General features: G+C 41.2%; 1 long non-coding RNA gene across 1 annotated transcript; it reads right to left on the bottom strand.

Moving 5' to 3' along the window:
• Positions 1–4887: 4887 nt before the first annotated feature.
• Positions 4888–24075, bottom strand: LOC140697132 (uncharacterized). The gene is made up of 4 exons (XR_012073964.1): positions 23965–24075; positions 11865–11997; positions 6843–6940; positions 4888–5312 (listed from the first exon to the last, which is right to left on the bottom strand). It is a non-coding gene; the product is annotated as an uncharacterized lncRNA (long non-coding RNA).
• Positions 24076–24205: the final 130 nt, after the last annotated feature.

Genomic DNA, 24205 nt, shown 5'->3' with positions numbered 1-24205 from the left:
GGGTAGGTTTCAACATATGAATATTAGGAGGACACAAACATTCAGTCCATGACAACTACCCTGCAAGACAGGAATCATTGTACTCAGTTAGCAGACAAGAAACCCAAGCAGGAAAAAAAAGTCAAATAAATTGCCCGGCTACTTGATAGTTTTATAGTTCGATATTGAGTGTGTCTAACTCCAAAGCCGTAACTTCAGCAGAATACCACAGGGAAGATTCTGTGGGCTGCTGGAAATGAAGAGCCTCCAGAAGAAGTTGGGAGTGATGCCTCCACTAGAAGTAAAAGATACACTCAGAGAAGTGAGGAATCTGCACTTGTGATTCATGAACATCTAGGGCAGAGATCATTTACTTGATCACAAAAGGGAGATACGGCCCCTGGGATCCCAGCAAGAGCATCAGAAGACACAGCCAGGATAAATGAGAGGATTTTTCAGGCATCATAAACTAATGGGCGGATTTTCACAAAGTTCAGACGGTGGCAACATGTAGAACAGGAATAGAAAAGGGCTGAATTTACATTTTATGTTGATAAAATATATTGCTGTTAAACTCAGTGGTCAAGATTGAGTTCCAGGTTCCAGATTCTTCTTGGAATGCAGGGAGAGGAGGGATTACATCAACTCAGTCATATTATATAAGATTATTTAAATGAAAAACATGGAGCAAATTTGAACTGATATGGGTATATAAGACATCCTCCCATCTGTGATTCCTAGGGAAGAGTTTGTGGACTTTGCTGACACCAAAGTCTTTACTTACAGATACTGCAACACCACGCTCTCACAGTCTGCTGGAAAGTTCACACACCCACAGGAGATGATCGCTTCTATTAATATAGATGAAGAGAGGACTTAAAACAGGATTCAACTGGACTTGAATTACCTGAGGTAAGTTCAGTTATGTAAACTGAGTCAGACAGAGCTTACAATAAACCCAATAATGACTTTGAACTGCATAAATATTTAACAGAAAAGTTTACAAAATGCTTTCCTGATTTGTTAATAGTTACTACAATCTTCTGAAATTAATAATTTAATAAATCCCATAGGATGAATAAATGTTCTGTCATTCAGTTCTCTAGAAGACTTTGCATTGAATGTTTGTTAGAACTTGTCCTCAGAATTATCTGGAGCAGCTGTTTTCTTTATGAGAATCCCATTTGAAATGACCAATTCCATGCGTTTAAAGGAATATGCAGGACTGAGTTTGGTTTTTCTTAGTTAATTTTGGTAAATTACTTTTTTTCTAGTTCACTTATTATTTACTTTAAAATTTTTTGTCATGAGTTTTTCTCTTAATTTCCTTCTAATCTCTGCTGCTCCTTATGTTATGTCCCAGTTATTCCCAGTATAGCATTTTTGTACCTTTTCTCTCTTTTTCTTAACTAATCTTCCAGAGGTATGTTAATTTTAATAGTCATTTCAAAGAACCAATTTTTCCTTTTTGATTCTTTTTTACCTTTGTTTTCTGTTTCATTAATTTCTGCTTTATTATTTTCATACTTCTACCATACTTCTATTCTCTTGTTACTTTAAAGACTTATAAATTAGCTGCTTAGCTCATTAATTCTCGGTCTTTTGGCTTTTCTAAATTATCCATTTAAGATTATAAGTTTCCCTCTATATATTGCTATCACTGTCTCCAAACTTTTTATATGTAGCATTTGTTTTTATTTTTCAGTTCTATGTATTTTAAATTTTCATTATGATTTCTCCTTTTGCCTGTGAATAATTTAGCAGTTTATTTGAAAACTCGCTAGCATATAAGATTTTCATGGTCATCTTTTTACAAGCTGATTTGATTTTTAACTGCATTGTGGTCGGAAATTGTGGTTCCAATTCTTCAAAATGTATTGACATTTAAATTGTGGACTATTAAATAGTCAAGTTTCATAAGGTTCTGTATGGCATGAAAAGAACGTGTCTTCTCCAATTGGTTTATGGAGTTGTACCTATGTCCATTAGATCGAACTTGTTAATTGTCTTATTCAAAATCTATCTTATTTTCATTGACTTGATCTATTCATTACTGGGTGAGTGAGCTAAAATCTTTCATTATGACAGGAGATTTATGTATTTCTTTTTATAGTTCTATCAATTTTTGATTTATATATTTTGAAGCTATATTATTAATTCAAATTTAGAATTGTTATAAACATTCTTCTGGTTAATTTGTGTGTGATATATTATATATACATAATTACAGGCATACACACACACACGTGCTTGTGGTAACCATCTTCCAAGGTCGCCCCTATGATCCCTACCTTCTGGCATTCACACCCTGGTGCAGTCCCCTCCCACACTAGGCCAGAGTCTGTGTGAGCAGTAGAATACAGCAGAAGTGATGGTACTGATGCAGGAAAATGGATGTGGGGCGTGAGGAGGGCCGTGTCCCAGGTTGAGCCCCTGGGACATGCCCTGCGAAGTGTGGGTCCTTGGCTTCACATAGGAAAGAATTCAAGTGTGAGCCACAGTTAAGTAAAGATAGATTTATTTAGAGAGATATTTATTTATTTATCTAAAAATGGAGTGTAAGGCAAGAGAAAGGCAAGGAAAGAGGTGTAGGAGATGGGTGCTCAGTTAAAGTAAAAGTAGGTGCACACTCCGTAGACAGAGTACAAGCCGTCTCCAAAGAGGAGGGAGCGAAAAAGGCCGCTAGGCACGGTGTTGCCCATTTTTGTGGGCTCAGTAGCTTCACATGCCTACAAGTGGGACCATTCCAACTACCCCGGGGAAGGGGCTGGGATTCCCAGGAATTGGGCCACCACCCATTCTTTGGCCTTTTGCAGTTAGCCTTGGGACTGGCGTGGTGCTTGCAGGCATGTTATTTATCACGCTGTTACAATGAGCATATAATGAAGCTCAAGGTCTACTAGAAGTCAGACCTGCCACCAACTTAATCCTCAAGGCCAACTGGGAGTTGAATCTTCCACCATTTTGGTGAATCTTCCATTTTGGTGTTAAATTGCTGTCATTCCTTGAGTGGCTGTGCCCTGCCCTCTTCCATCCTATCTCTAATTATTACAATTACATTGTAAAAGAATATGATTTCCATTTTGGCTGCTCTCTTGTGCTCCCTCTCTCTCCCTGTCTCTCTCTGACTCTCATCACATTCTCTTAGTGGGGAACAAGTTGCCATGTGTTAGCAGCCCTACAGAGAGGCCCATGTCAGGGGAACTAAAGCTTCTGGTCAACTGTCAGCAAAGAACTGAGACTGCCCAACAGTGAGCCTGGGAAGGGATTCTCCAGCCTCTGAGATGACTGCAACCTCATGAGAGACCCTGATCTAGAACCACCTAGAAAACCCCTCCTTGATTCCTAATCCCATCTTCAATGAAACAGGGAAATACTACCATTCCAAACAACAGCCATGAAGAATGCTTGCCAAACACTTTCAAATTTGAACAGAAATGATGAAAAGCACTGAGAGCCTTGGACCTCAGGTGGGGTGTATGTATTTCTGAGAATAGATGACAGTTCCAAAGAGTCTTTGATTAAAACACTAAGGCCAAAGGGCATGGGAGAAGCAGTAGTTGCCCCTAGTGAGACTCCAATTCTGTAATGTCATGTGGCAGGGGAGGGAAGAAAGACCATGGTAGCAGTAAGTTGTTGTGTCTATAACCTGATCTAGTAGCTGAGAGAGAGAAAGGGAGTTTAAGGGATTTTCCAGAGGTGGTTTAAGGGGGGTTTTGCTGTATACCACACTAACCTCCTGAATGCCAAATATGAAAAGTATATGAACCCTTAGGAAAGAGGAAGCAGTGGTTATAGGAAGCTGAAGACTTTCCAACTTTTCTTGACCTCCTCCCCCTATAAATCTCCCCTGCTGTCATCAGATATAAACCATCCAGGCTGTATGCATATAGGCTGGAAGAAGAAAGAAAAGAGTAAAGAAATGTAATCAAACTACAGATAAAGAACACAAAAGAGGAATTACCCAAGGAAACAGAGGAAGGGTTCGAAAAACAATAGGGATGAAAGGCAAGCCAGCAGAGCTCAGGAAGAAATGGTGGAATAGAAATAGAAAAGCATTGTCAAAAAACACTACATGATAAATAAATGTGGAAAAACACAATCAAAAACAAGAACAAAGGACATAAATGACAGGTTTTTTAAAGCCCCAGAAAGATGCAAAAGGGCAATGATATAAAAAATAGTAGAGAGGATAACATAGAAGTCAAAGGAGATCTAGCAGACACAGTTGATAGTCTCAAAGAATAGAAACAAACAAATTTTTAAAGTTTTTCCCAAAAATGATAGAAAAAAATTATTCCAAAATAAAGATTTGAATCTTCAGGACAGAAAGCCATAACATGACCAGGAAAAACTAAGGTAGAATTCCCCGAATAAAGGTATGTTCTAATGAAGGGAAAAGGACCAATCCAGACAGAGAACAGCAAAAATTACATACAAAGCAAATAAGAAAAATTTACACACAAGAGAGCAAAATCTAATGGCCCTACTTCTCCACAAAAATCATCTGTTCCAGCAGACAGTAGAATAATGTCTGGAGAGGTCTATAGGAAAGTGAGACCTAAGAATTTTTACTTAAAAAAAATTATATTCAGCAAATTTGCTCTTCATAAATGAAAGCAAAATACAGAGACTTTCCAGCATGAGAGGACTCAAGCGAAACAGCAACTTTGAGCTCTTCTTGAAAAAACAGACAAAACAGAACTCTGATGATAGAATGCAGTCATCCAAGGGCAGGCAGAATCAAAACAAAAGATTTAGAAAAGAAGGGGCCCTGGTAAAATGGCTCATGGTGAGTATAGACTATGGTGACAGACTACCGGGCTTGAGTCACATCTCTGTGTGACCTGTGTCAACTGAAATAAATGCACAGCCTAGAAGTTGAAAGTTATCTTTTATTTGGCGGGAGGGCTCAAGCCGGGATGACAGCCTCTCAGATGGCTCCGAGGGACTGCTCCGAAGAGGTAGGGGAGGAGCTAGGATATATAGCTTTACAACAGAGACCAGGAGTTGGAACAATAAAAGATTACTTGATATCTGAAGAAAACCAGGCATCTCAAGTTAAAGAATTTAGTGCTTTTCTATGTATGGGAGGAAGCAAACATTGGGGCTCGTTGAATTCATTCCTTTGACAAGCATCTAGTTATCTAGGGCCAGCATCTTGCCTTTTATTATTCTGAGTCCGCAGAGTGCACCATTGTGAATGGCTGCAGAGGCTGAGCTGCAGGCTTGTCTTCACTGTTGCGGGGGTTGGGGGGTGGCAGCGGCTGATGACTTGAGGGCTTCAGCATTCTTTGTTTACTGACATGGTATACAGTATTTTTCATTCACATCTGGGATAAATCATTTAAACTCTCTGTACCTAAGTATTTTCATTGTAAAATGAAGACGACAGTTGAATTGAAGTCTTAAAATTTCTAAGACTCCATTTGGCTCATGTCTGAAATGCACTTAGAGCAATGCCTGGTAAAGAAAAGTCTGTGAGCTCTATCTGTGAAGCTAGTATTTCATTTTAGAAAAAAAGGCTAAACAACTGTGAGAGCTGTTGTTACAAATCAGATATTGGGGACCTCACAGGATTGCTAAGAAGGCTACCTGGCAAACTTAAAAAGACTTCATAGCCAAGAACATCTGAAACAATGCTTCAAGACCGGGTAGTGAAGACAGGCCTATTGCACTGCCAAGCACCAGAAGCTGCAGCATCTGACCCCAACACCAACCCCCCTGGCAAGAGACACCGCTCTCCTCTGCTAACAGTGCTGCCCCTGGTGCTCCTGAAACTTGCTCTTGCTGTAGTGGCCACCAGAGTGAGTGTACCTGGTGGGTGAGCCTTGGTCACACGTCCACACCCAAGGTGCAAGGGAAACTGGGACATGAGTATTGGCACTTCAGCTTTGTAGTGGCAGGTGGGCTGTCTCCCACCCAGATTCATGTGGAGAATTTCCCAAGCACAATAAGGGATTCAGATGCTGGGCAACCTGAAGGAATGACGTATCTCCTTTACAATAAAATGAGTCAATACCGGGCACAAGCCCTATACACAGAATGCTTAGGGCCAAATGTACCGCAACTATGGCCAAGTTAATTAAGCTGTAAGAGCCTCCTCATCTTTAAGTAGAGATAATAATAGTACCATTCTCATAGTGCTGTCCTGAGGATGAAATGACTTACCTCATCAAGTAAGTTAATTCTAGTGCTCAGTGTTAGATATGTTAAAATAATTCTTCTCCTTCTCCTCCTTCTCCCTTCCCCCTTCTCTTTTCTTCTCTTCCTCCCCTCCCTTCTTCCTCCCCACTCCTTCATAGCCCAATATCAGCAATACCTTTCTTCACATATATATAATCCCCAAAATGCTCTCCCCTAATAAAACTAAATTATCCTTATGCAAGTAAAACTATACTCATCCCTTCTTAAAATCTCAAAGTCTAAACAGTTACCACATCCAGCTTATTAAGTTCGGGATATCTGGGAGATACCCATTGTCTTTTTTTCTCTCGCAGTCTTTACTGATAGTCCGTAATATGTAGGATAAAATTTAAAGTTAACTACCACCAGTATGTTCTCTATACATAGCTGTGGGGGGAAAGGAGGAAGAGGGGAAACTAAACACATAAGTATGTACATGACACAGTAAAGGGAAAACACGAGTTGCTGAAATTGTTTTCACTTCTGCAATGTTGTATAAATACCATAGTATTTATGACTTATTTTTCCACCACCTATTTCATGTTCCCTCGGTTTTCCACCAGCATCTCAGCTGGTTGAGATTTTTTACTTGATGAAATAAACTAAGCCTTAATTTCTGTAGGATCTAAGCCTTTTGTGGTCTAGTTGCAATCAGGTTACTGCAGTTTTCCACTTACTTCTGCCATCGGCAGTGGAGGAGGCGGTCCAGAGGTTCCCTTGAGTCCCATCCATATTCCTTCTTTCCCTCACTCTGTGCCATGTCGCCAGTTGAGTTCTGTGAAAGCAGACACAGAAGTGAAGGCTGGGGTGCCAGTTGTTTGTTAGGGATCGACACCTGTGACTTTAAGGGAGCAGAAGCAGAATTGAGCAGAATAACTGAACTGTAGTGCAAGTCAGCAAAGCCTCAGCCAGCCTGGTGGCAGCTCTGGAGGAAGCACTGCCAGTCACCACTGTGTCCCGAGTCAATGGTTGTCCCAGGAAGGGTGTGGCCCAGGCAAGGCATCTCTTGTCAGCTAAGGACTTGATATCTGGAAGCTGGCTGCTGATCGCATTGCCCTTAGCTGGGCAGCAGTCCTTCCTTTAAAGGTATCTAGCCGGCTCATCTCTGTGTTTTCCACAGGGAGCAGTTTCATTTCCCCTTAGAAGTCAGGCGCAATTACCCTATCAACATTGTAAACCTCTCTTTCTTTGTCTGTTCAGCCAATGGCATGTGGAAATCTCACCTTCCTGTCCATTAGAACCATAATTGCATCTGCTAATGGAAGCATTCCTCCCCTGGGCAGGACAAAGCACAAAACTTTGAAGATGCACAAAGTAAATTTTGTTAGTGAATCATTGAGTCAAATGGTCAGAGGTGCCTCCTCCACCTGCTTTGTCATTTGGAGCATATAGCTGAATATACTGTAGTTTTAGGAAAACAGAGATTTACATGTTTACATTAGAGATGTTCTCCTAGGGAAAAAAAAAAATCTCTAAGTCAAGTTGTGGCAAGCTGAATTGTATTTTAGATGCATTTATGGGGGAGGGTATAGTTCAGTGGTTAGAGTACATGCTTAGCATGCAGGGGGTCCTGGGTTCAATCCCAATAATTAAATAAATAAGTAAACCTAATTACACTCCCTCCCCTCCCCCCAAAGAACAAACCAAACCAAAAACAAAACAAAACAAAACAATAGCAACAAAAAATAAAGCAGATGCATTTGGGAAGCTCATAATGTAAAGGAAATTATTCAGCAAAAATAAATTTATTTTACTAATTAAATTGTCACTTTTTTATCATCTAACTTCCTTTTCCAATCTGCTCTCCACCTCCAGTAAAATTAATATATTTTATCAATTAACGTGCTTGATATGGAGTTTTAAAAGTAATACGTACCTGCACTGTTAACTACAATTTAATATCCTGTAATGTTCCCTGGAAACAGTGGTTTCTTATTCCTGATGAAATACCTAGGACTTGTGAAATTATCCCAGCAGGAGGTAATAGAAAAGTGAATGTAACACCTTTCTGTAGGTGAATGAGGAAGTTAAATACAGATCCCTTTAGGGGCCCTAAGCACTCGGTCTCAATAAGAAAAATGCACAATAGCCCAAAGGTTAAGGGAAAATTTGTGGATGACTACAGTTCAATACCGTAGAAGCTGGAAGGTTTTAAGGCTTCCGGGAGTCAGATGAGTAAATGTTTAAATAATTGTGATTTGATTTTAATTTCAATATATTGTGGTTCTTAACAGACTCTATCAATTCCTTTTAATTTTATCAAGACTTTGTAAATTTTGCTTTTGCAATATTCTGTAGTATTGTTCATTAACTTAGCACTTTCTCTGTGTCAGACCAAAGAGTTACAAAATACTGTCCTTCCCCCAAGGAGCTCACAACCCATGGGTATGCAGAAAAGTAAACTTAAAATGATGGTGGTACCCTAATAGGTACATACACGAATGCCTGAAAGAGAACCACTAAAGGCCGTAAGGAAAAGTGGCATGTGGACATGTCACTCAAGCCGAGATGCAAGGCTGTGTAAGAATGAGCAGAGAACATTGCTTCTTCTGCTGCTTCTTGATCTTTCAGTTTTGTAAGAATGCACCTTCAGCTTGCCCTGTGGAAAGGGAAGGATTTAGCCTGCTTTCACTCCTGCCCACAACAGGTACTGCCCCTCCCATTCTGTCACTCCCTTGAGAGACTCATATCATAATTCTGGTTAGATCAGCCTCAATATTTACATTAGAGTTACAATGCAAATGATATTCATGGTTGAGCCATTTGGCATATCAGGATAATTTTTCCTTTCTTTCCTTATTAATTACCTTCCTCATTTGCTTGGTTTTCAGCCACAAACATTCATTTTAAGTCCCTGAATCTCCACCCAAGTTTTTGCTCTATCAAGTTTTGCATTGATTTCATCTTCTTCCTCTCTCCTGGAGTCTTATGACCTGCTCCAAATCCAAATGGGTTGCCCTACCTGCTGGTGCCATCAGCCTGGGTTGCTGCAGGCCGCAGGCTGGGATCTCCCTTCCCTCTCATGGTAAGAAAGGGTTACCCTTTCTCCCTCCTGTTTCCTTCTCTCTTAATTGACTCTTACATTGGGAGGCATGCCTCCTGATACCTTGAGAAAGGGAGTATAAGAAATAAAGGTTTTGAGACCACTTATGTTTGGAGATGGGATTGGGGAAGGAAAGAGATTGCAAAGGAACATGAGGACACTGTGGAGGGAGGTGGATGTACTCATTATCTTTGTTGTAGTATGGTTTCATAGTTGTATACATCTGGCAAAACTTACCAAACTGTGTGTAGTATATTATATTTTAATTATACCTCAAGCTGCAAGAAAATAAAGGAGAAAAGAAGATATGCATATAGAATGTAAATGTTTATTAACTTGTTAGCAACTCTGTGGAGAAACAGGTACTCTAATACAGTGCTAGTGGGAATGCAAATGGCACAGCCTCTGTAGAGAGGACTTGACACTATCCACCCAAACTACAAATATACTTAGCCTTTGGCCCAGTAATTTCACTTCTATGAATCTGGACCAAACATAGACTGGCAGAAATACAAAATGATGTCTGTAACGAAACTGTTAAAGCATTATTTGTAATAGCAAAAGACTGGAATCAGTCTAGGTGTGCATCTGCAGAATACTGGTAAATGATGGTGTAGCACATAATGAAGCATCACTCAGTTGAAAAGAAATGAAGAGGGTCTTAATACACTGCTCTGGAGTGAGCTACAGAATGTATTGTTAAGTGAAGATATCAAGTTATTAAACATTGAAGATATTGCTACTTTTTGTTCCTGAAAATGCTCTGTATCTTGATCTGGGTGGTAGCTACATGGGGTGTATAAATATGTAAAACTTCACTGAGGTGTACATTTAAGATTAGTGCATATTCCCAAATGTATGTTAAATCTCAATTTAAAATTGAAAAAAAATAGATGACGGCAGATTGAGTAAAGAGTGGGAGAAGAGGAAATAGAAATAGTGAGACTTCGGGCCATGAAGAGGAAGCACTAGCTGGAACAGAATGTAATATCAAGGGAGAATTTTTCTCCGCCTCCTTTCTTTCCCTTTCTTCTTTTCTTTTTTCCTTCTTTTTCGTAATGGGAAGGACTTGAGCATATGGAAAAGTTAATGATTGTTGAGAAAGACCAGTTGAAAAGTAGAATTGACTCTATGTAGGAAAAAGAAAGTATAATCAATAGTGTTAAGGTCCTTGGAAAGTTGGGAGGGTGGAGGGCCTGGGAATCAAAGTACAAGTAGAGAGATCGTTCCTAAATGGAGCAGAAACATTTCTACTATCCCAACAGGGGGCAAGGAGGCTGGAATGGGGGCAGCTATAGGAGGTTTGTAGGACTGGGAACACTAGGCACAACTGTACTGTGTAAAGGAGCTAGGAGAGTAGAGCACGCAGTGGGGTAGAAGACAGAGTGGTTGTAGAATCCAGAAAGTAGAAAGAGTTTGAAATAGTGTCACACGGAGTGGGAGAGTAGGACATCAGCTGAGAAGGAAATACAGTAGGATTGTCAGTTATTAAGGGCCTATTTGAAGTGAATGATATGGCTTTCTCCAGCAGGGCTCGGTGGAAGCAGGAAGTTGGATCTATCCACAGTTGGGTTTTGCCAGATTGGTACAAATAAGAGAAAAGGGGGTAGATAATTGGCCAAGCATATTACTAAAATGATGAATCATTCAGTCTAAGGTGGATCAACAGGGAATTAAAGAAAGCAGAAGCCTGATTAATTAGAAGGCTTGAAGAATTGGCTTTCCAATGAGGTTGAAAAGTGGTTGTAATGGGACTGGTTGAAAGCTATGAGTCAGCATTTCCCAAAGCGTGTTCTGAAGAATATTACCAGATAAATGGCTCACGCACTAATAATGCATCTTTAAGATTCTGAGGCATTTTGCATCACAGAAACCTGTTTACTGTGTTTAGCCAGGCACACCCTGAACCCTTGAATTACTAAACCTTTTTGTTAATGTAACATCTATTAACATTTTCTAAACTGGTGTTCTTCCAAACATCTTCTCAAAGTTCTGCTTTTTATGTCACATGCTGAAACTCTTACATTAATGGGACCAAGTGAATAATTATCACAGAATGTGAGCATTGTTTTTACGTCTGTTTTAATGTATTTCAATATGAAAAGATTATTTTCCTACTAAAAGTATATATAAGAGTACAACATATTTTCAAAAGGTTAAAGGGAATATGGTTCATGAGGTTAATAATGTTAGGTTTACCTCATTCTGCTATGAAGGTGAATAAAAGACAACACTATTGTGTGGGATAATTAGAGTCCAAATTTAACCACTAAGATTATTATCTTAGTCTGCTTTAATAATATACCTCATTTTGACCATTAAGCAGCCTTCTGTTAAAACTAATTATATCCCAGCTTAAGAAAAGACATTGAATGATAAAAGTCCTGATGTTAATCACACCAAATATGTATTTCTATTCTTTAAACCTCAAAATAAGTTTCTACTATAAATAGTAAGAAGAATAAGGACTAGTAATTGAAATTTGACAAATAGAAAAGGTCTCTATTTTCCTTTACTGCATTAATTTAAGAACAATAAAAAAGTTAAGTATCTGATGTAAACTGAATGAATGTATTTGCTGTGATCCCTAAGGGAGGATTATACTTGCCTACCTCCCTGACATTAGATTTGAATTGAAGTGACATGAGTTACTTACAAGCAGGAGCTTTAAGATTCAATGCATGGTTCACATGACTTGTTTCCTCCTGCCACAACACAAGCAGTGCTCCAGATAGAGGCTGCTCTGTCAGCATGACTCCCTGGATAAAGGTGCCGACCTTCAGTGGATCCTGGAAGGACAAATGGCATGAGCAAGAAATACCAAGATTTGGGGGTTCTCGGTTACCACAGCATAACCCAGTTTATACTGACTGATACAGAAATCACATTCTCCATACTCTAAACTGGCAACTGTTAATGAACAGAAATAAAACTAATCACCAGAAGCATAAGACTCCCCTCACAGAATGTTTAGAGCAGTGGTGGCAAATTGGCTTTATCTATCCCGTCTACACAGATGGACTTGTAACGACTGCCAGAATCAGCTCCGGAGAGAAGGAATCTGAAGCCAGGTCTTTGCTCAGCAGAAGAGGGTGCCATATTCATCAGTGTGCCTTCCAGTAGAAAGAGGGGTAATAAGCTGCCCAACCCTGGTCTAAGATGCACAATCTATGCTCACTATCATTTCTGTTTTTTTCTCGTTCTATGCAGCAGGCATTCTTTTTTTAATGCATCTAGAAATAAACAGAAACTAGTTCACTAAAATATTTAGAACAATAAATAATTTCATTTAATTTACTGATGGAAGGAGGAAGAAAATGTTACTATCAGAGCTGATCACAGAATTCCTCCTCAGGCAGAGAACTGTCTTTGTTAGAAACATCTCAGATGGACTTTTTAGTTATTAGGACGGCCCTCTAGGCCATGTCTGGCCAGTTTGCAGAGAAAGGAAAATAGTTAAACTGTTTTGCATCAGAAACACTCAGTAATTTTTGAAGTTTTTGCTGAATGAACCACAGTGAAGCCAAGAGAAGTCCGAGAAAAGGATCAGAAGGGGTCCAGAAACATGGCAGGGGGCCGAGGGTAAGAAATGACAGGAATTTTCCCAGAGGATGAAATAACTGAAGGACTTTTAAAAACTGAGATGGTTAAGTATTCAGTTGCAAGTATTTTGCCCTTCTATTATATAATGTAACACTCCCAACCCTAATACACACGCACACTATTATGGTTGAAATTATATCCTCTGAAAATTCATACACTGAAGTCCTAACACCCGCCTGCCCCACCCCCAGCCCCCAATGGTACCTCAGACTGTGACCTTATTTGGAAATAGTGTTGTTGCAGATGTAATTAAGATGAGGTCCTACTGAAGATGGGCCCCTAACCCAGTATGACTAGTGTCCTTATAAAAAGAGAAATTTTTGACACAGACAGGGAGAACGCCATGTGAAGATTGGAGTTATACTGCTACAAGCCAAGGAACTACCAGAGACTAGGAGAGACGCCTGGAATGGTCCCTCCCTCATGCCTTCTGAGGAAGCACAGCCCCGCCGACTCCTTGATCTCAGACTCCCAGCTTCTAGAACTGTGGGACAACAAACTTCTGTGGTTCAAGCCACTCAGTTTGCGTAACTTTATTACACCAGCTTTAGGAGACACACATACACACACACAAATCCCATTGCCCAAATCTCCAGTAAAGTCTACAGCACACACAGCCATGAACAGCGGCACTTGAGTACTGAGGGTTTGTCAGGAGTCCAGTAAGTAGACACTATATGCAAGAGGAACAGGGCTTACAGGGGGCAGAACGCAGAGTGGAGACCAAGAAGGCAGTGGAAGCAGACAGAAGTGGCAGAGGGGACACAAACTCCCTTCATTTGTGTTGTCAGAAAGAATTTTCAGAGCTCTTGAGAAAGCATCTGGGCTACTTACTGCATAAGGGATGAAGATTTTAACAATTTTTACCAAATCACAAAGGACCAAATGAGCTCATTAAGCTGGGGAAGTTAGAAACAGCTAATGGCTGACATCTGGCTCACACGACTAATGATGTCAAGTGGATGTCACCTGTTCATTGCCGGTGAGTCGCGTAAGTCATGAGCAATTGAAGGAAACTGGCTCACTGCACCATCCCTGAAAAAAAGCAGCCCCCGCAACCATCCAGGCTGCTCTGACCTTGGCCTAATGCTCATGATTGCCCACACAGTGATAATGAGTTTGCTATCCTCTGGCTTTTAGAGGTAAGGGAACTTGGTCTAATGCCTGCTGACTCATAAGATATAGGGGCCCTGGCCTGCCTCTGATGTGACGTGGGCACTTGAATTGGGAACGATTTCCATTTCCTCTCCAGCAAAGAGTGGTGGCTAAGGATGGCCAGCTAAGCATCCAGAAGCCTCACCCAAGAACCCTGTCTCTGCCTCCAGGGAAGGGGGTGGAAAGAAGGAAGGAGCAGGTTTATTCCCTCCTTGCCCTCCGCTTTTAGCTGCTCTACAGGCAGCTGCTGTGAAAAAGCGTTAGAGCTGCTGCTGATTCCTATCAGATAGGAACTATGCCAAGCATAGCCAGCCTTAATGAAAGGCTGCTTATCCTACATTAGTCATTAACTGGGTGCAAAAGTGAGTCTACAGCCTTCTGCTCCTCAAGCAGTGCGCAATCCAGAAGGGAGTGTAAACTATGAAATACAGGACAAGGTTAAATGAAATATAGGCCAAATGGAGCTCAAGTGACATGGTACAGGGATTCAGAAGAGAAACTGTCTTAGCTGTGTCTTGGAAGATCGAGGAGGGCTCCACACAGAAGGCGGCACCTGAAGACTAGGACAAATTTCCAGAGCCAGAGTATCCAGAAATGGCATTCCCAAGCTGAGAGAATTGTAGGAACAATGATAACTTAATGCTTTTTCAGAGGCTGGAAGTATAGTTTGGAAACTGAAGATGGAGAGGCTTGATTTTTTTTGTTTTGTTTTCGTTCTTTGTTTTTGCTTTAAAAAAAAATTCCATACTCAGGAATTTGGACTTTGTCCCTGTACACAGTGGGAGAAGCAATGCAGGTTTTGCAAGGTCATCTGTGTTCTGGAAGTGTATGTGCAACTTATGGATTCGATCAATAACACCCTCATTGTATTCCCAGCATTCTGCCAGGCACCATGGCGCCAAAAGGAAGACCACACTCTTTACTGAAAGAGGCTACAGTCAATTAAAGAGATAAAGCACAGACCCAGAATCAGAAAGAGAGCTGGGGAAGAGCGTCATAGAAGCACACTGGCTGCAGGAATTCAGAAAAGGAAAACCGACCAGGAGAGGCTTAATGGAGGAAGTGAGCTGGGACTGAGCCATGAACAAAGTTCAGGATTAAAACTGCAGGAAGAAAGGAGAAGCACATTCTGAGACTGAGCAGGAGGGACAAGGTGGGACAAAAGCAGCATGCACAAAGTCTGTTAGGGAAGTGGGCTTGCAGTCCTGAGGATATAGACTTGGGTTTGGAAACTAGAATTTGGAAACTGTGAACAGAGGCCATAGCACAGCAGGTTTTTCAAGTAGTACCACCACAACATGTACCAAAGTCATTTTCTTTCCCTCAAACCAACGCAGATGCAGGCTACATAAGGGGACCCATTTTATTCCCTTTTTCCAATACGACCAAACCTAGAGATGCAACCAGGAAACTGCAAACTGCAACCTGGTGCTAAAACACATTTTTGTTCCTTTGGGAAAGAGCACAAGTTCATCAGCCTAGAAAGTCCTCAAACTTTCTTAAAGCTGATGTCCAGGAAGTGCTAGGTCAGTGCCTGGGCTCTAGGAGGGACCACAGGAGAAATGATCATACAAAATCATGGCACAAAGTGAGAAACCAGCACGCACCAGGCAGGTCATGCACATATGCCCAAAACTGAACTCTATGCCTTTAGTAGCACTGACTAGAAATAATCCCCTATGTAGGAGGCAACGTGGTGTCTGGGAAAGTCCCCAGGTGGAATCCTGGCAGCACCACTCACTGTATGACCTAATTGCTTTAAGCTTCAATTTCCTCATCTGTAAAGTGAGGATAATAGCATCTGCCTCATAGTTCTGACATAAAGATGAGGTGAGATGACACATGCAAAGCACCTCACATGATAATTGGCATCGAAGCAGCCCTGGATAAACTCTGGTTCCTCTTCTTTTCCTCACATTGGTCTCATAGTGTAAAGCCAGATCAAGAGGGTCAGTGTGATTTGGGGAAACCAACCAAAGGAATATGATGATAATGAGGCTTGAAGTCTCAGACCACATGAAAGGTCTCCAGGGCATAGCCAATGTCCAACTTCTGAAATGACTCTGAGATTGGTATCTTTTTCAGATGTCACAGCTTGGTCAATGCTGCCCCTCCATCACACTTAACATCAACTGTTAAGACAGGATCTATTATAGAATGCTGGAGAGAGGCCAGCACAGCAGCCCTGAAATTCTGTCCCCTGCCCCCAGCTCAGGCAGGATGGGAGTGAAGAAGAGGGAACTGAGGGTACCAAAACAGCTTCTGAAGGTTCAGCTCACGTAGGAGGAGCAGGGGCAGAGAAAGCCAAAGCAACACTCCAAAGATTCAGGAAAAGAAAAGTCCTCAAAGTAGAGCGCAGCTCAAATGTCAGGAAGGCAGAACCAGTTAATAATCTGACTTGACAGGCAGCCAAAAGACTTGAGGTAGCTCATTTAACACGTGGGTGTGAGGCAGCCCAGAAGACAAAAGCACAAAAATAATAGCAGGTAAAATATGAGTCAAGCTACTAAGCAAGTCAGATGGAGAATCTATCGATTGCCAAGTCTGTTGGATCCCTACAGGATCCTTTCCCTCCACCCCTCTTCTTCATTCCCACTGCCCTTGCCCTGATTCAGGCCTCTATTACCTCCCACCAGCTCAGGAATACCTTGATTTTCTAAATATACAACTCTCATCAAATTCCTCATTGCTCAGCAAATAAAATCTAGATTTCCTAACGTGATATTCAAAGCCCCCCATCATATGACATGACCTCCATCTTAAACAGCCTGTTCCCTTTCCAGATCCTTATGCTTCAAGCCAAACCAAAATAGACACACACTCAAATCTCTGTATTTTTCCATTTCAGTGATTACGCTTGAGCTGTTGTTTCCCAGTGAGTCTCTTTTATCCTTTGTATTCCTTTCCCAGGGCTGCCACAACAAATTACTACAAACTGGGTGGCTTAAAACAAGAGAAATTTATTCTCTCACAGTCCTGGAAGCCACAAGTGCAAAATCAAGGTATTGGCAGGGTTGCTTCTTTCAGGAGGCTGGGAGGGAAATCTGTTCCATGCCTCTCTCCTAGCTTCTGGTGGCTGCCGGCATCCTTGACATTCCTTGGTAGGGCTGCCAATCTCTGCCTTCATCTTCCCGTAGCCCTCTCCTCTCTGCGTGTCTCAAATCTCCCTCTGCTTTTCTCTTAGAGGGGCACCATTTAGGGTGGGCCCTAAATCCAGGATGATCTCATCTCTAGCTCCTTAATGTAATTACATCTGTAGTAACCCTTTTGCCAAATAAGGTCATATTCACATGTTTTGGGAGGTCATGTCTTTTGGAGGGGCTACAGTTCAACCCCCCTTGTTCTTCAAAACTTTGCTCTATCGCTGTCTCCTCTGTGAAGTATGATCTGATGCCAATCCACAAGAAGTAATCTCTCCCTCCTATAAACTGCCAGGACATTTACCTGAATTCTACTTGGTGTTATTGCATATTTGTACACAGGACTTACGTTTGCGTGAATTGCCAGACTTCCACAGACCTCAGTTTCCTCATCTTTGAAACTGAGATGATAATTACATCTACTTATAGCATTGTTTTGATAAAAAGAAGTTTTAAGGGACTTAAAGCAGTGCCTGCACATAGTAAGCCATTAATACCATTATCTTTATTGTTATTGTGGTTGTCATCATCTTCCTACCATATTGTAAGTTCCTGAAAGACAGGCATCACTGTGTCCTCTGCAGTATCTAAGGAGTGACTTGCACAGGGTAATGGATGAGTGACCATGTGGGGGGAAGATGACAGATAAATTGTCTTGAAGTAAAATTGTAAAGGGAGACGTGTTTGGAGATGTTATGAAGGGATTGAGCTCTCTGACCCAACTCTCCATCACAGTGAAGTGCTCAGGTCTTCCCCAAATGTGGAGAGTCTCTCCTTGGTCACTCCTAGGACATTTCTGTCAATAGTTACTCCCTTTGACTTACAAGAAGCCCAAGTGGGAGATGTGCCACTCAGTGGCTCTTCTTAGTAAGCACAGCATATCCAGAGGAGAAATCATTTTCATTAAGAATGTCATCTGTGGATTTGTCACCATGGTAATTATGTTTTATTATTCTCATTGTAACTTTTAACACTGACATGACTCTGAAATAGAAAGGAAAAAAAGGGAAGGGGAGGGGCTGACTCCTGGATTAAGGGAAGAGTGACTCATTGGCCCTAGGGAGCCTTCTCTCAGGAACTGGGTCGGTGTGTTGACTCACCTCGGCCTCGGGCCTCTTCCCTCTTCCCAAAGGTGGCTCCCCTCAAGGTCCTCTCGGGGGTGTGGAAACCTTTAGGGCACTGCTAGTTCTTCTCTGTACACACCATACTCTCCCCCATGTACTCCCATAGGCTGATTTGTAAGGTTGCCTTCTAAAGGGCCAAGGCTCTTGATGAATGGTTCTGTCTTTTGTTTTAGAATACTCCGGTTTTCTAAAAGATGTTCACTATTAGAAGTGAGGGTGGTAGTTGCTCCTACCTGGCTGCAGAAAATAATCCCAGCAACCCCACAACTATTGACTAACTGCTTGGCAAGTGCCAGACACTGTACTGAGTGCATTACCGATGACCCCCTGTAATCCTACCACAGCCCGAGGAGAGTCCTGTGACTAGCTCCATTTCACAGGGGAGAAATTTAAGGCTTACAGATATTAAGTCACTTGCCTAAAGTCACAATCCTTATGTGTGATTAGGCAAAGATTCCAACTGAACTCTAACTCCCAAGTTCGGGCTCTTAACCACTGGACACCACCACTCCCCAATATGCATTCACCTATTTCCAAAGAGAAAGGCAGATTTTCTCTCTCCACCACTGCAGAAAGGAGGTCCATGTGATATCAGAGAAGCTGGGAATGAAAATAACAGCCTTCTTCTTGAGCTTCCCAGGTTAGAAATATGAGACAGACCCTTAACAGATAGGTAAACAGCTATAATCTCATAAGTTTACCTGATCTTGCATAGGAAGTGTTTCAAGTTTACGGAGACATCTATCAGAATTAAATTTTTAAATGTTAACTCTTGGAGGGGAAGATGGTACTGGAGAGTCATTCCCAACTTGACTCTAATTATACAGCATGCAAGCGCAGGCATGTAGAAAGATTCATATTTTATCAAGGTGTGTACAAAGTGGAGTTCAGTGAGAAGACAGAAGCTGAAATTCTTATATGCACTTTCCCAAGCAAACATTGTAAAACCTAATCTGCTGTGCATGGCAGGGGGCAGGTAGCTAGGATCAGGCATCCCTGAATGTGTTGTGACTGGGAAACCATAAAGCAGCTCTCTCCTGCCCAGAATCAGTGCTGGTTGATTCGGTTCTGTTTCCATGTAACAACTGCTAAAACTCTGCTCGTAAATCACACTATTTATATGCTTTAAAAAGTAATGTACAAAAAATAAAATGAAAATATAGTAAAGAATACTTTTTTTTTGTAGAAACTGTCTGATAGCAGATGTCCATACAGAGAGAAAATAATAGGGATTAATCGAAAAGAGAAAAAAAAGCGCTTGTGAAATTTCAACTTTTGTCTCTAATTTTGCATGAAATTGAGCCATTTTCCTGGGAAAATTAAAATAACAGCAAGTCTTCTCTGCATCCAGAGTGTGGTACCACCAGGGAAGGAAAGCTGTAGCATTAACGGGGAAGCACTGTGCTGCCTTTACTGCTGAGGATTTTCAACGGACTGAGATTGGTGAGCCAAGGCTATGGTGATTAAGAAGGTTATTTGTGACGACAGTGCATCAGAGCCTCCTCAATTAAGTCATAATACAGGCTCCTTCCCAGATGCAGACATTTATGCTCCATATCCACTGTGAAGGGGAAGGATGAGTTATTGTGGGATATTTTTATTTCAAATGATTGCTGAAAGGACAAGAATGCATCAAAATTTGATCTAGACAAGACCTTCAAGCAATGCTCAAATTCACCTCCACATTCTTGGGTATAAAATCCGTGTGAGGAGAATTGGCAGCTGACTACAGAGATTCATCACAGTGAAATGTCCAAGGCTCCTAAGAGGGAGAGAAGGCTGCATCTAGCAAAATTGCCACCAGACTAAAAAATGTTCTCGCCTAGTGTGGCCTCAAGAAACCTAATCACATTTATGAAAATTCTTGGTTTTCAGCTTTTTCCTAGGCAGCAATATTGCCCCTCACATTAACACCCATCAAGGCATGAATGCAGATTACTCTTCAAGCATTTTCAATTGGTTTAATCACTGGAAAAAATTGTATCTCCTTGTATAAAAATATACCAATATATTTGTATCAATTGGTACAAAGACTGAACCTATTTATTTTTGGTAGTACCCCCTGATCTTTTGACACAGAGAAATATTCACTTTTTATTTTAACATCTAGGGGATCCACAGACCGCTTTGTACTCTGGCTCCAAAAGCTGTTTGTTCCCCAAACAAAAGGAAATTCCCTTCATGGAGGGGAAACAGCACCCCCTAGTGAAACAATATTTCCCAATATTCCTTCAGTGATGTAGCTCCATCTCCATTCCACAGCAGTGTGGGTGCATTTTAGAGGCTAAGGCCCCGTGCCTAGGGCCTCCAAACTTTTCAAGGGCCAATAAAATTGTTTGAGAGCTGAGAAAAATCTGTTGGCTTCAAAGTTTTTTAAGTTCTAAAGCTCAAATTAATGTTTGATTAAATGTCTACAAAATGTGACATATCAACTAATCACAGCAATTCAATTATTAAATAGTTATATATAAATTACACTTAATGTATGATGTGGGTTCATTTTAGTATTTTCTATGATTACGGACAGAACCTCTTAAAAAATAGTTAAAAGCCTGTTTATTTTTCATAGAGTTGACCTTTCTTAAAGACTCTTGATGATCATTAACATGGTTCATCAAAGTCTTAACTAATTACTCTCTTAAAAACATTAAAAACAATACTTTATATGTGCAAAGTGCTTGGTAAAAGTTTACACATAGTCCCATTCACCTCATTTATCTTTACAATAGTAAATTAAGAAATGATGAATTAAAATTTTTGGATATGGTGGGTTTTGGGTTTCTCTCTTTCTCTCTCTCTCTTTTCTTTTCTTTTTCTTTTTTTTTTTTTTTGCCAAAGTACAAAATATTACAAATTCTGAAGCAAAAACAAACAAAACCATCAGAATCAAAACAGATTAACAAGTGCAGTTCAAATGAAAACAAACCACTAATTTGAAATGGCATATGTAGACTTTGATGGGGGACAATACATAGCATGTGGCTCCAGAGTCAGATATTCTGAATAGGAGCTGTGTGACCTGGGAGAAGTTACTTAATCTCTCTGTGCCTCGGTATCCTCGGTAAAATGAAGGTAAAAGAATACTTACCTCACAGGATTGTTGTGATGTTTAAGTGAGTCTGTATAAATTAAATACTTACAGTAGTGTGTGGCCCATAGTAAGAGTTCAGTGAATACCAGAAGTTATTATTGAACCAAACCATACTAATCTTTGATTCTCAGAAATACATCAATTTAAGATTTTGAATAAATTAACTCTTATCAAAACTGAAAACATACACAAAACAGTCACTCATCTTTTGTATTTTTTTTTCTTTTTTTTTTTTGGTGGGGGAGGTAATCAGGTTTATTTATTTATTCTTAGAGGAGGCACTGGGGATTGAACCCGGGACCTCAGGCATGCTAAGCATGCGCTCTGCCCATGTGAGCTATACCCTCCCCTCCACTCATCTTTTGTATTGAAACTTTTTATTTGCAAATGATTTCAAACTTTGAATTGTTAACATTTTATTGATTTGCTTTTTCATTTGCCCTGCAGATCACTGCAAATCTGTGTTCCCACTTCTTAATCATAACTTATGATGTGTTCATTTTCTATTTCTGAGTAACAAATTAAATTTGGTGACTTAAAACAACACCTATTTAAAAGATCTTAGTTGTATCAGTCAGAAGTCTGAGCACAACGTGACGGGGTTCCCTGCTCAGGGCTCACAAGGCTGAAATGAAGGGATTGGCCAGGCTGAGCTCCTTTCTGGGACCCCTTTCTTTGTTGTTGGCCAAATTCAGTTCCTTGCAGCTATAGGACTGAGCTTTCCATTTCCTTGCTGACTCTCAACTGTGGGCCACTCACAGCTCCTTCAGGTCACTCACCTTCCTTGCAAATGACCCCATCTATCTCCTAAGCAGCAATGGAGAATCTCCCTCATGGTTATTCTTTTCAAGCTTTGAATCTTTCTCCCAAGGAAGAGCCCAGTTCCTCTTAGGGCTTGCCCAGTGAGGTCAGGCTCACCTAGGATAATCTGTCTCTTTTTCTTAAAGCTGACTGATTTGGGACCTGCAACATCCCTTCACAGAAGTACCTAGATTAGTGTTTGAATAACTGGGAGAAGGTGGGAATTTGGGGGGGGGGGCATCTCAGAATTCCACCTACCACATATAAAGAGGCACTTTATAAGCCTCTGTTTTAGTCTACTAGGGCTGCCATAGCAAAATACCATGGACTGAATGGCTTAAACAACAGAAATTAATTTTCTCACAGTTCTGGAGGTTGGAAGTCCCAGATCAAGGTGTCAGCAGGTTTGTTTTCTCCTGAGGCCCTCCTCCTTGGCTTGCACATGGCCATCTTCTTACTGTGTCCTCACATGGCCTTTTTCTCTGTGCGTATGCAGCCCTGGTGGCTCTCTCTTCTTATAAGGACACGAGTGATACTAGACTGGGGCTATAGCATATGAATTTGTGTGTGTTGAGGGGGAAGACACAATTTGGTCCATATCAGTCTAACAGCAAGACTAAGAGCTAATATTTGAGCTGCTAGGCAGGTACTGTGCTAAACATTTTTGGTAGGCTATCTCATTTAACATAAATCATTAGATTAAGTTGTACATCATCATAACCATTATAAAAAATTCCAGCTTTATCAAAATATTTCCTATATTCTTGATTAGAAATTCTATAAAATTTTTATTGATCTGATTCTTAGAGTTCTCTGTCTGTACTGTGCTTCATTCTGAGGACAGTTTGATTCACTGATCAAATTTTATCCGTCATCTGTGAGCTTGGTACAGAGGCACAAAGATGAGTAATCAAAATTCCTGCTCTCAGAGAGTATAGGCTAGAAGGAAAGACATTTTATGTGTGTGTCTCCATGTATATTTTGAAATATGTTACATAAAAAGTGTCAATTATATTTACAGAACCATTCTGTACATGTAAGTTCTTATGAAAGCTAAGGTACTTAAAATTAAAATAGTAATTTCAAGAAAGAGGAAAACCCTGATTGTTTGATTTTACATTACCTTCTTGAGCTGCATTAACCCTACCTATGCAGTAACACATTCTTTTGTATGTGGCTTTAGACTGAATTCTCTGAGATTGAGAAAAATCCACTTGTGGTTTAAAGGTGAGAAGTAATCATGACATAAAAGTGCAACACCTGACTGGGTAAGGTGCCTCAAGTTCCACTTGCTCTGCTCAAGAGACAGAAAAATTTTTTTTTCTTTTAAAAATTGTTTATTTTCTCTTCAACCCATTCACCTTTTATGCTACCTACACCGAGACCTTTTTTCCTCCAGGAGGCAAAGGCAGCATTTGCAGGTACCAAAGAAAATCTCCAGATTTGCCGGCTAAGTTGCTTCTCAGCTGTGGGCGGAGTGCGGTGATTGCACCTTGGCGTGGAGCCCCTTCCTTACCCAGCCCCACCCTCAGCCCTCCTTGCCTTCCTCGAGACCCGTGGGCCGGGTGCTGAGTTCTGCATCCCCCTCCCTGGCTCATTATCCATTCACTCACGTCTGCGAAAGTGTGGCCAGGGCTAGCCCGGGACCAGGGACCCGCAGCCCGCGCCAGATCCCCGGAGGCCCCGCCTCGCCCCGTGCTGCCGGGGCGGATAAATGGCCTCTGAGCCCGCCGAGCTTCATCCGACTTCGCCGCGGCTCAGCTCGCGCTGGCGTTTTCCCCAACCACAACACCCCCCACCCTCACAGTGAGCCCTCCGCCCATGGAGGAGGAGGAGACGTACCTGGAGCTCTACCTGGACCGATGCGCCGCCCAGGTGAGCCTGGAAGCCGCCGCCACTGTCCCAGAGTCAGGGTCCGCGTCCCTGCCCTATCGCTGAGCGCCGGGTCCTGCGCCAAGTCAAGCTCATAAAACTCCTGGTGACCTTAGGAGGTGGGCTTGATTGTCCCAGTTGTAAAAACTGAAGCATCGAGAAGTGAAATAACTTACCTAAGGCTGCCGGCCGAACTCGAACCTGGTCTAGT

This window comes from Vicugna pacos, chromosome 6 (assembly GCF_048564905.1).
Source record: "Vicugna pacos chromosome 6, VicPac4, whole genome shotgun sequence".
NCBI classification, from domain to species: Eukaryota; Metazoa; Chordata; class Mammalia; order Artiodactyla; family Camelidae; genus Vicugna; species Vicugna pacos.
The sequence above is the reverse complement of the archived record's forward strand: the minus strand, read 5'-3'. Positions and strand labels throughout refer to the sequence as shown.